Source organism: Chrysochloris asiatica, unplaced genomic scaffold, assembly GCF_000296735.1.
Source record: "Chrysochloris asiatica unplaced genomic scaffold, ChrAsi1.0 scaffold00058, whole genome shotgun sequence".
NCBI classification, from domain to species: domain Eukaryota; kingdom Metazoa; phylum Chordata; class Mammalia; order Afrosoricida; family Chrysochloridae; genus Chrysochloris; species Chrysochloris asiatica.
In genome coordinates, this window is record NW_006408576.1 from 3,043,377 (window position 1) to 3,053,593 (window position 10,217).

The 10,217-nt window shown below is 41.6% G+C and overlaps 1 protein-coding gene and 2 pseudogenes across 2 annotated transcripts in view; 2 read left to right on the forward strand and 1 right to left on the reverse strand.

Moving 5' to 3' along the window:
- TPO (thyroid peroxidase) overlaps positions 1-10,217 on the forward strand; it is a 214,629-nt gene that overhangs the window by 51,630 nt on the left and 152,782 nt on the right. The window lies entirely within an intron of this gene.
- Positions 118-1,143, forward strand: LOC102835329 (annotated as a pseudogene).
- Positions 5,969-6,961, reverse strand: LOC102835697 (annotated as a pseudogene).

Here is a 10,217-nt window from a genome sequence, read left to right on the forward strand (position 1 = left end):
AGCTGAGCAGATATAGCCAGGGCGCACGGTCCGGTGGACGGTTGGTGGCGCGCAGAGCCAGTTGGCTTTAGCGTTTGGCGTGAGCAGGACTCAGTGGAGGCAGCAAAAGTCCGCGCCATGGTGAAGGAAGAAACTGGCGACGGCGGCATCAGTGAGAAGGAGATGGCACAGTATGACCGATAGATCTGCCTCTGGGTGCTGGAGGCCCAGAAACGGTTTTGGGCCTCCCGGATACTTCTGGTCGGCATGAAAGGCCTTGGGGCTGAAATTGCCAAGAACCTCATCCTGGCAGGGATGAAAGGACTGACCATGCTGGACCACGAACAGGTATCTCCAGAAGACCCGGGAGCACAGTTCCTGATCCTGACTGGGTCCGTTGGCCTAAATAAGGACCGAAACCTCTTTGGAGCGAGCTCAGAATCTCAACCCCATTGTGGATGTGAAGGAAAGAAAAGAAACCAGGGTCGTTATTAATTTCAGTTTGACGCTGTCTGTCTGACTTGCTGCTCCAGGGATGTCCTAGTGAAAGTTGACCAGATCTGTCACAAAAACAGTGTCAAACTCTTCACAGGAGATGTTTTTGGCTACCATGGATACACATTTGCCAATCTTGGAGAACATGAGTTTGTAGAGGAGAAGACCAAAATTGCCAAAGTGAGCCAAGGGGTAGCAGGTGGACCTGATAGCAAGCGAGCAAAACTGGATTCACCAGAGACAACCCTCGTCAAAAAAGAAGTGGTCTTCTGCCCTGTGAAGGATGCTCTGGAGGTCGACTGGCACAGTGAGAAAGCTAAAGCACCCTTGAAGCGCACAACTTCAGATTGCTTTCTTCTCCAAGTGCTCCTGAAATTCTGCAAGGATAAAGAGAGAGACCCCAGTTCTGATACCCGTGGGGAAGATTCTGAGTTGCTTCTCCAGATTCGAAATGATATGCTTGACTCTCTGGGAGTCAATCCTAACCCGCTTCCCGAGGACTTAGTCAGGTACTGCTTCTCCGAGATGGCCCCTGTGTGTGCCGTAGTTGGCGGGATCTTGGCGCAGGAGATTGTGAAGGCCCTGTCTCAGCGGGACCCTCCTCACAACAACTTCTTCTTTGATAGCATGAAGGGAAGTGGGACTGTGGAGTGCCTCGGCCACAAGTGAGCCGAAGACTCAACATACCCATAGCATCCAGAGATACCCTTGCCCCATCCGCCATACAGCAGCTCAGGATGGGGAAAATGAAACCACTGGACCCATCTGCATCACTTCCTGCCAGCGCAGATTGTGCCTTCCGCTCACCAGTAGCTGCTGAGCAAGGGACTTGAGGACCGGTTGTCCCCATTCCAGCTCTGTGGACCTGCGTGCCACCCCTAGGCCTGCCAGCTCCCCTGAGTACAGTTCACCTCAAAGCACCCTCTGTCACATCCCTGCCGTACCTAATGCCATCACTGATCCACCAGGCCTCTGGGACCCTGGCAGCAGTCCCTACCAGGAAGCAGTGTGGTGCCCTGTTACTTAGGAGCCTCTGACCCCTACTCCTTGGACCTATTCCCTACTTGATGTCACACAACAAGGAGTGGGACTTCAGGTGGGGAATAAAGCCCAAGCCCGATGAAACACTTGTGGAACCAAAGTTCCAAATTCAAACAGGTTCCTTTAAAGAAGAAAAAACCCGGCCTGGTAGAATGGCTCTCCGCAGTCCCAGAAAACAATAGGTGCCATCTGCTGCACTGGTCTTGAGTGTTCATTTAGGATTAGTGGAAGAGAGGAAATGTTAGCCAGCCCCCACCGCTCTCAGGGGAGACTTTGTGAGCAGAGGTCTACTGGAGGGCTTGTTTACAAATGCCAGCTTCTGGACTCCCCACTAGAGAGGCATCTTCCCTGGGGCTGAACCCCTACAGGGTGCTGTCCTCTCACAGCCCCATCACTAGGCCCCGCCCACAGGAGGAGCAGTTAAGCCCTTGTCAGTCCTTCATTTACCCCTGAATCATAACTGTTGATGTTTCACAGGTTTTCTATACTTTCCTTGATTCTTTCAAAAGGAATGAGAATGAAATAAAGTTGTTTGGGTTGTGGAAAAAGATAAACAAACAAAACAGCTGAAACCATACATTGACAGAGAATTGCCAGAGATTCCAGCCAGATTCAGATGACAATGTAGAATGAGAGATAACACTGCTGATGTCAGCTGTATCTTGACTGAAAGCAGAGAATACTAGAAAACTCTTTACTTACACTTTATTGACTATGCCAACGTTTTCTGTTTTGTGAATCATGACAAACTGTGGCCAACATTACCAAGAATGAGTATTCCAGAACACTTAATTGTGCTCAGGAGGAAGCTGTACGTAGATCAAGAGGCAGTTGTTTGAACAGAACAAGGGAACACTGAATGGTTTAAAATTAAGAAAGGTGTGTGCTAGAGTTGTATTCTTTCACCGTATTTACTCAATCTGTATGCTGAGCAAATAATCCCAGAAGATGGATTATACGAAGGAAAATGTAGCATCAGGATTGGAGGAAGACTCATTAACTACCTGCGATATGCAGATGATAAAACCTTGCTTGCTGAAAGCAAAGAGGACTTAAAACATTTACTAATGAAGATCAAAGACCACAACTTCCTTTATGAGTTGCGCCTCAATGTAAAGAAAACAAAAATCCTCACCACTGGACCAATAAACAACATCCATATAAATAGAAAAAGATTGAAGTTGTCAAAGTTTTCATTTTTGTTTAAATTAATCATCAACACTCATGGAAGCATCAGTCATAAAATCAAATGACATATTGCATTAGGAAAATCTGATGTACAAGACCTCTTTAAAGTGCTGAAGAGCAAAGCTGTCAGTTTGAGGACTAAATTGTGCTTCTTTGAAGCCAGGGCATTTTCAATAACCTTATATAAATGTGAAAATTGGGCAGTGATTAAGGAAAAGGGTAGAAGAGTTGATGGATTTGAGCATTACGGTGTTGGGTGAAAATATCAAAAGTACCAGGGACTGTAAGAAGAACAATCTTGTGTTGGAAGAAGTACAGCCACAATGCTCCTTGAAATCCAGAATAGGCAGACTTTGTCTCTCATACTGAGGACATATTATCAGGAGGGACCAGTCACTGGAGAAGGATATCGTGTTTGGTAAAGTGGAGGGTCAGAGAAAAAGAGGAAGACCCCCAATGAGATGGTATTGGGCTCAAATGTAGCAATGATTGTGAAGTTGTTGCAGGACAGGGCAGTGTTTCTTTCTGTTGTGCGTAGGGTCACTATGAGTTGGTACTGACTCGATGGGACCTAACAACTGCCAGAGAATGAGTTAATTTGTGTAGCCAGAACACTCCTTAGAAGTGAGAATTTTGAGACTCTCTCACAAACTTTGGTCTTGTTATTAGAAGGGATCAGCCCCTTGAATCAGCAAAAGAGAAGCAAACCTTCCATTAATGGTTTGCAACACAGTGGTTGCACCAAAGGGCTCAAGCATAGGAATGAATATGAGACAGGCACAGGACAGGGCAGTATTTCGTTCTGTTGTATGAGTATGCTTATCGTTGCTGTTAAGTGCTGTCAAGTCAACTATGACTCAGAGTGAACCCTATAGGTTTTCTGAGGCTATAAATCCTCTCCAGAGTAGAAAGCCTCATCTTTCTCTAGTGGAATGACTGGTGGGTTTGAACTGCCTACCTTATGTATAGAAGTCTAATGCTTACCCTAGAGTGCTATCGGTTCTCCTGATCAGGACTCCTTAGTTATCTAGATATATACTTTTCTATACACCTAACATAAGGAGCTCTGGTAGCATAATGGTTACGAATTGGGCTGTGAACCACAAGGTCAGCAGTTCAAAACTACCAGCTGTTCTGCAGGAGACAGATGAGGATTTCTGCTCCCGTAAAGATTTACAGCCTCAGAAACCCTGTACAGTGTCGCTATGAGTTGGAACCAACTCCATGGCACATAACCAACCAAATACACCTAACAACAGCATTCAATGATATGGGCTCCTGGCATGGCACTGTAGGATAAGCACTGGACTGCAAACCCCAAGGCCCATAGTTAAAACTTGTTAGTTGTTCTTCGGAAACTATATGCGGTGGGGATATTAGTCGAAATTGATTGAACAGCACTTAACTACAACATACAATGATATACTATGACTCAACTTTTCTGTTGGAGAGTTCTCAACATTTTGGTTTTGAAACCTCAGTGATCATGGAATTTTTTGTATCTTATGAGATGGCTCCAGCTTTGTGTTTATGTTTCAGCTTAAGTTATTTTAAGAGGAAGTTTATGCTCTCATTCGTTACTGAGTATGAACACATAGGGTTGTTACAAGTCGTAACTTACTGGACAACACCTAATACTGTAACAACATTAGTGACTATTGCCAGGGAGAGAAGAGCTAGCGTTTCTAAATAAATCATAGTAAGTTGGATAGACTTTGGCAGCAAAAACATCTGTCTCCCTTATAAAACTGTCTTCCAGAAATGTTTCTATTTGTTTATTCTTGTCATCTTTATGACCATTTTTCCAATGTTACCATTAATCTAAACTCTAATAACAAAAGAAATATGTGGTGCTGTAAGTTGATTCCATTGGGGGCAGAGATATTTCCAATGCAAGCTGAACAACAACTTAAGAGCAGTTCTTCAAAGCCTTGAGAGAACTGAATGATGCCCAAAAGTTCCCAAGATGATTTCAGAAACACTAATTGTACATCTATTCTGTAGTCCTGCTGAGTAAGCTAACACACTGATGATAAAGGCTAAGTGCACATTCGCTGAACGTTCACAAAAAAACATCTGTGAACACTCTTGGGCTATTGTAACATCCTAGTGAACTGCTGAAATATAAAAGTCGATCAGGAAAAAAAAATCATTGCTTAAGCAGTTAAATTAACATTTCATTATTTTTAATTGAGTGAAATAGCACCTCCCTACGAGCAGCACTTTATGGAGTTTCAATAAAGACAAACCAACTGTAACAAATCTCAACACTTTATTAGAGCACACTCCAATCTTCAAAGGCTGACTTATTGTAGCTAATTAAATGCATTACTGTCCCATATAGTTTTGCAAATTGAGCCACTTTGTTGTACTGGTGATCAATGAAGTATTAATAATAGAATTATTCTCTACTTACTGTCCCTACAGACATACAAAAGTAACCTTGTCTCCCTGGAGCATCACTTCCTATTGCTAACTAGTCATTCTTCAGTAGTTCCTGGATAAAGTACCAGTGGTGTGAATGATAGTAGTAATAAAATTCTTTTTCTCTAATATTGGGAACCACGTAGTATCATTAGAAGACTTGCAAATGGAAAGAGTCTGAACTTGCTCAGCCTATTTCCAAGGCCAAAATGAATCTTGCCTGTAAATATGTTGACTCTTTGTTGCCCAGATTTCAAAATAGTTCTTAGTAACACTGTTCATTTTATTCTTTTCATCCACCCCCCCACTGTTCATGGTTTATTTGTTGTTTTAGTTGGTATGACAGATAGTTACAATGTTTATATGTACATCTTTTTACATTACATGGCAATGTATACTACTCTGATAAACATAGTACACAAAATAAAATATTTTATGACAATTATGCACAAGACATGCAATACTGGATTTACACATTGGAATTGAACATGTGATTGGAAAAATAAATTGGGCTAGGCATGTTGAGTGTAAGAACCAGAATTGACATAACACACAGTAACCACATCCTTCTGGTTTGAAGGGCAGTGGCAGGATGGTAACATTGACGGTGGTGTCTCAGATGTCCAGGTTACAAGTACACCAGGTTTAGTATTGTCCATCATCAGGTGATAGCTGTAGGGTTTTATGGACCAGTCCTATGTCTGACTTTAGGAAAACATATGTTTTTCCTTGGACATAATTTTACTGCTTTAATCTCAGATCAGATAAAAAGGACAACATGCATAACCCCCCAACTAAAATCCCTTTGTAGCCTAGACAGTGAAGTGGTAGACAGCAGACTTTAAAGCTGCAGCTCTTTCTGGATGCCCCAGAGTGCATCGATGCTCTTCTTCAGACCGGCCTCTTCCTCTGGGGTCAGCATCACCTTCACAACATCTGAGATCTCATTTTGTCCCAAGATGCAAGAACGCTAAGGAAGACGTCATCTTTCATCCTAGAGTCCCTTAGTCATGGTGGAAATTGAATGTACCCACCTAAGATTCTTCATTATGCTTTCTGCCAAGTCTGCCACACAGAGTACAATGGCCCAGGAAGTTAGAGCCTTTCAGTTTGATCACCTCATAAGCACTGTCAACCACTTGTTTGTGAACCTCTTTCCACTGTTCCTTATCTGCACCAGTGCCTAAATCAGGTGCAGATTTTTCAGGGAGACACCAGCAACATTCCCTCAACTCCACACGGGCACACTAGAGTCCCCATGCTCTCCAAGGACCCACCCGTGTCAGCTTAGTGGGTGAACTCCCAGCCTCCCCCCATTAGGAAATGGAACCACGCTGAATCCAAATTACAGCCACTACCAATAACACGGTTTTTGGGAAAGCCACTTATCTTTCAAGCAACACAGGTAAGATATCCACTGGGTTAGAAACAACAGGCAACTTGCCATTTGGGCTGTATGTCATGACATTAAGAATGATGAATTTAAAGATGTTCACGGTATGCGGGACCTAATTAAGACGGCTTTCTCCTTCCTGCTGATGTGCTCCAGCTGTGATAATAACCAGCTTGGAATTTGCAGTGACATTATAGTCTTTGCCAAAGACAATTTTTGATGTTCGAAGGAAAAGATTTCTATGTTGAAGATCCATCATCTCTCCCTTCAATTTGTCTTCCATGACATCAACAAGAGCAAGTTCATCTGCCAAGTCCTTCATTAAGATGCTGATGGCACATGCCATGCCAACAGCACCAACCCCAACAACTGTAATCTTATTCTGGGGGTCTGTTCTTCCTTAAGAAGAGTCTGAATCAGCTAATACTTGGGAGTTGCCATGCTGATTTTGGAAGAGGAAGGAATGGGGAGTGCATGTTCATTCGGCAGGCGAGCTGCAGCAATGAGCAGCGGTAAAATCCTGACTCCACAGCAACAGCTCTGAGACCTGTTCTTTTTATTCTTGCGTAGAACATTTAACTGGGTCACATTTATATAAGAATGATTAAAATATGTTATATCCATAGTGGTGGTGATAATTTAGTTTCAAAATAATTCAAATAACTTTTAAATTAAAAAGTATACATTTTCAAAGACTACAAAAAGTATTTAAACATCATTTAATCTATCATGATTCTTGAAGACTTCATTTTGTTTTTAGTTAAATGCCTACAAATATGTAAAAGAAATGTCTTAAGTTCAGATCCCAATATCCTTCAAGTTATTTTGCCATGCCAAAGCTCTCCAACACAAGTTGTCCACTGCCACTATCAGCAGCTGTCCTTATTTTTTCACAATCCCCATACGGGTTTACTGGACACTCTTCATCTTACAGTGGTGCACATGGTGTTCACTGGAGCAGAGGCTGTACAAACATATGTGTGGCGCTTCATTTTAGATGAATTTTCATGTGGCATCTTCTCTCAAATGGAATTCAACCCTCAGCTATAACCCTGGACCTATTGTGTCTGGCATTTATAGGTTATTCTTCAAATCAAATAAAACAATTATTCCAGTTTCCATGAAAGAGGTCATACGAGAAACACTAAATGATATTGATGATCAGGATAGGCCAGATGGTAGAGATTCAAGATATGAGGTAGCTGCATTCAGCATGGATGGGAGGGTGAGGAAATGAACCCTTTAACTTTGTATTGAAAGTCTGCATCCCATCTAGGCAGCTCCTGGACCCCCAAATAAGTGTACTTACAATGACTAAAGAACTATAGTTCTTCCCTTCTCTTCCTATAACCTTCCCATTAACCATTCAAATTTCATTCAACTTAGCTGAATTCAAACCCTTCATGGACATAGTTTGCTTTCGGCCCATCAGTGCTCAAGTACAGCTGTCATAGATACTGGCCTTGAGACACTTGTCTCTGTATCTACCTGAAGAGATTTTCATAGGCAAGGAAAGTAATTCAGATTTCTGTTTCCTTGTCCTCTACCCAGTTTCTAGGGCTCATGAACATGAGGGTATTTAGTTGCCGTGGACTCTTAAAAATTTTACTGTATAGCACTTAAAAACAATAACAACAAGGTCTGTTATAAGAGAGAAGTAGCCTTATGTCACAAAGTATAAATGGATTTCTGACTTTGGAGGGAGAGGGTCTAAAGTTACAACCCAAGTCCCGTTGCTGCTATGATTGACACATCCTGAAGAAACTTCTAAAAGCCTCGACTGATCCAAACCAGTATCTTTTCAATCACCTCATATGCATGTGAAAGTTGGACAACGAATAAGAAAGACTGAATAATTGATGCGTTTGAGTTGTGTGGTTCTGGCAAAGAATATTGAAAGTACCATGGACTGTTGGAAGAACAACCAAATCTATCTTAGCAGAAGTACAGCCAGAATGTTTTTTAGAAGTGAGGATGGCAAGACTTCATCTCATGTACTTTGAGCATGTTATCAGGAAGGATCAGAGAATTAAATTAAGTGCTTAGTAAAATAGAAGATCAGTGAAAAAAGGAAGACGCTCAACAAGATGGATGGACCCAGTAGCTGCTGCAAGAATGATTCAAACATAACAATTGTGAGGATGGCATAGGACTGGCAGTGTTTCATTCATTCTGTTGTATGCTTCTTGTTGTTGTTAAGTGCCATTAAGTCAGTTCTGACTCATAGGAACTCTGTATAGGATTTCTGAGGCTGTAAACATTTTGGGGAGCAGAAAACCTCAACTTTCTCTCAAGGAATAGTTGGAGGGCTCAAACAATCAACATTGTGGTTTGAAATCCAGTGCTTACCTTCTAGAACCACTGTACTCCTTATGTTGTACATAGATGGTCACTATGGGATGGAATCAACTTGACAGCAACTAATAGCAACACACTCTATCTGACCTGAAACTGAAATAAGTATTCTAAGAACTTACCCCAATAGAGCACTTTTATAGATATTATTTTACTTAATCATAGCAAAAAACAGATTGGCATACTATTTAATTTATAAAGGAAACACACTAGTAAGAGGTCAAGACTAACAGAATAAATTCTCACACAATGCATCACTTTATGTCTCTATGACTTAGAATGATCTTTCTTACTTCACATAACTTTTTTTCTTTCTTTTTTTGTTGTTAAGTGCCATGGATTTGGTTCTGACTCATAGTGACACTATATAGGGGTTCTGAGGAGTGGTTGGTGGATTTGAACTCTGACCTTGAGTTAGCAATCCAGTGAATATTCTACAGTGTCACACCATGAGTCATACTTGTCCAATTAAAAAAAACAAACAAACAGTAAATTACCTATGTTTTGGTTTGGATTTATGAGGTAATTCAAATTACAGTATTGTTCATCCCCTCTGTTTAAGTAAAGAGAGCAATAAAACATGAGTATATGCAGAAATAATAATTACTTACTTGAGGGTCATGTCCTCTGAGCAGATATTTGAGATCTCCATGCTGTTCTAGATGTCTTGTTCTTATGCTTCCTTGGTATCCTGTGCGTACTGTTAAGCATTTTTCATAGGACTCTAATTACTGGTTTAAATTTCCTGTCTTTCTCACTAGACTGTAAACCCTTAGAAAGCATTGTTGTTGTTGTTAGGTGCCATCAAGTCATTACCTAATCATAGCAACCTTACGCACAGCAGAACGAAACACCGCCCAATCCTGGGCCAACCTCACTATTGTTGAACTTATTGTTCAACTTTGGCAATCCATCTAACTTTTTCTCTGACCCTCCACCTTCTCCAGTGACTTGCTCCTCCTGATAATATGTCTGAAGTATGAGAGACAAAGTTTGCCCATCCTGGTATCCTAAGGTACACTCTGGCTGCACTTCTTCTAACACAGATTTGTTGGTTCTTTTGGCAGCCCATAGCACTTTCCATATTCTACTCCAACACCATAACTCAAAAGCATCAATGCTTCTATGGTCTTCCTTATGTATATGAGCTTCCTCATGCATACGAGATTATTGAAAATACCATGACTTGGGTCAGGTGTACCTTAGTCTTCAAGCTGACATTTTTGCTCTTCAACACTTTAAAAAGGTCTTGTGCAGCAAATTTGCCTAATGCAACACACCATTTGATTTCTTGACTGCTGCTTCCATGAGTGTTGATAGTTGATCCAAGAAGAATGAAGTC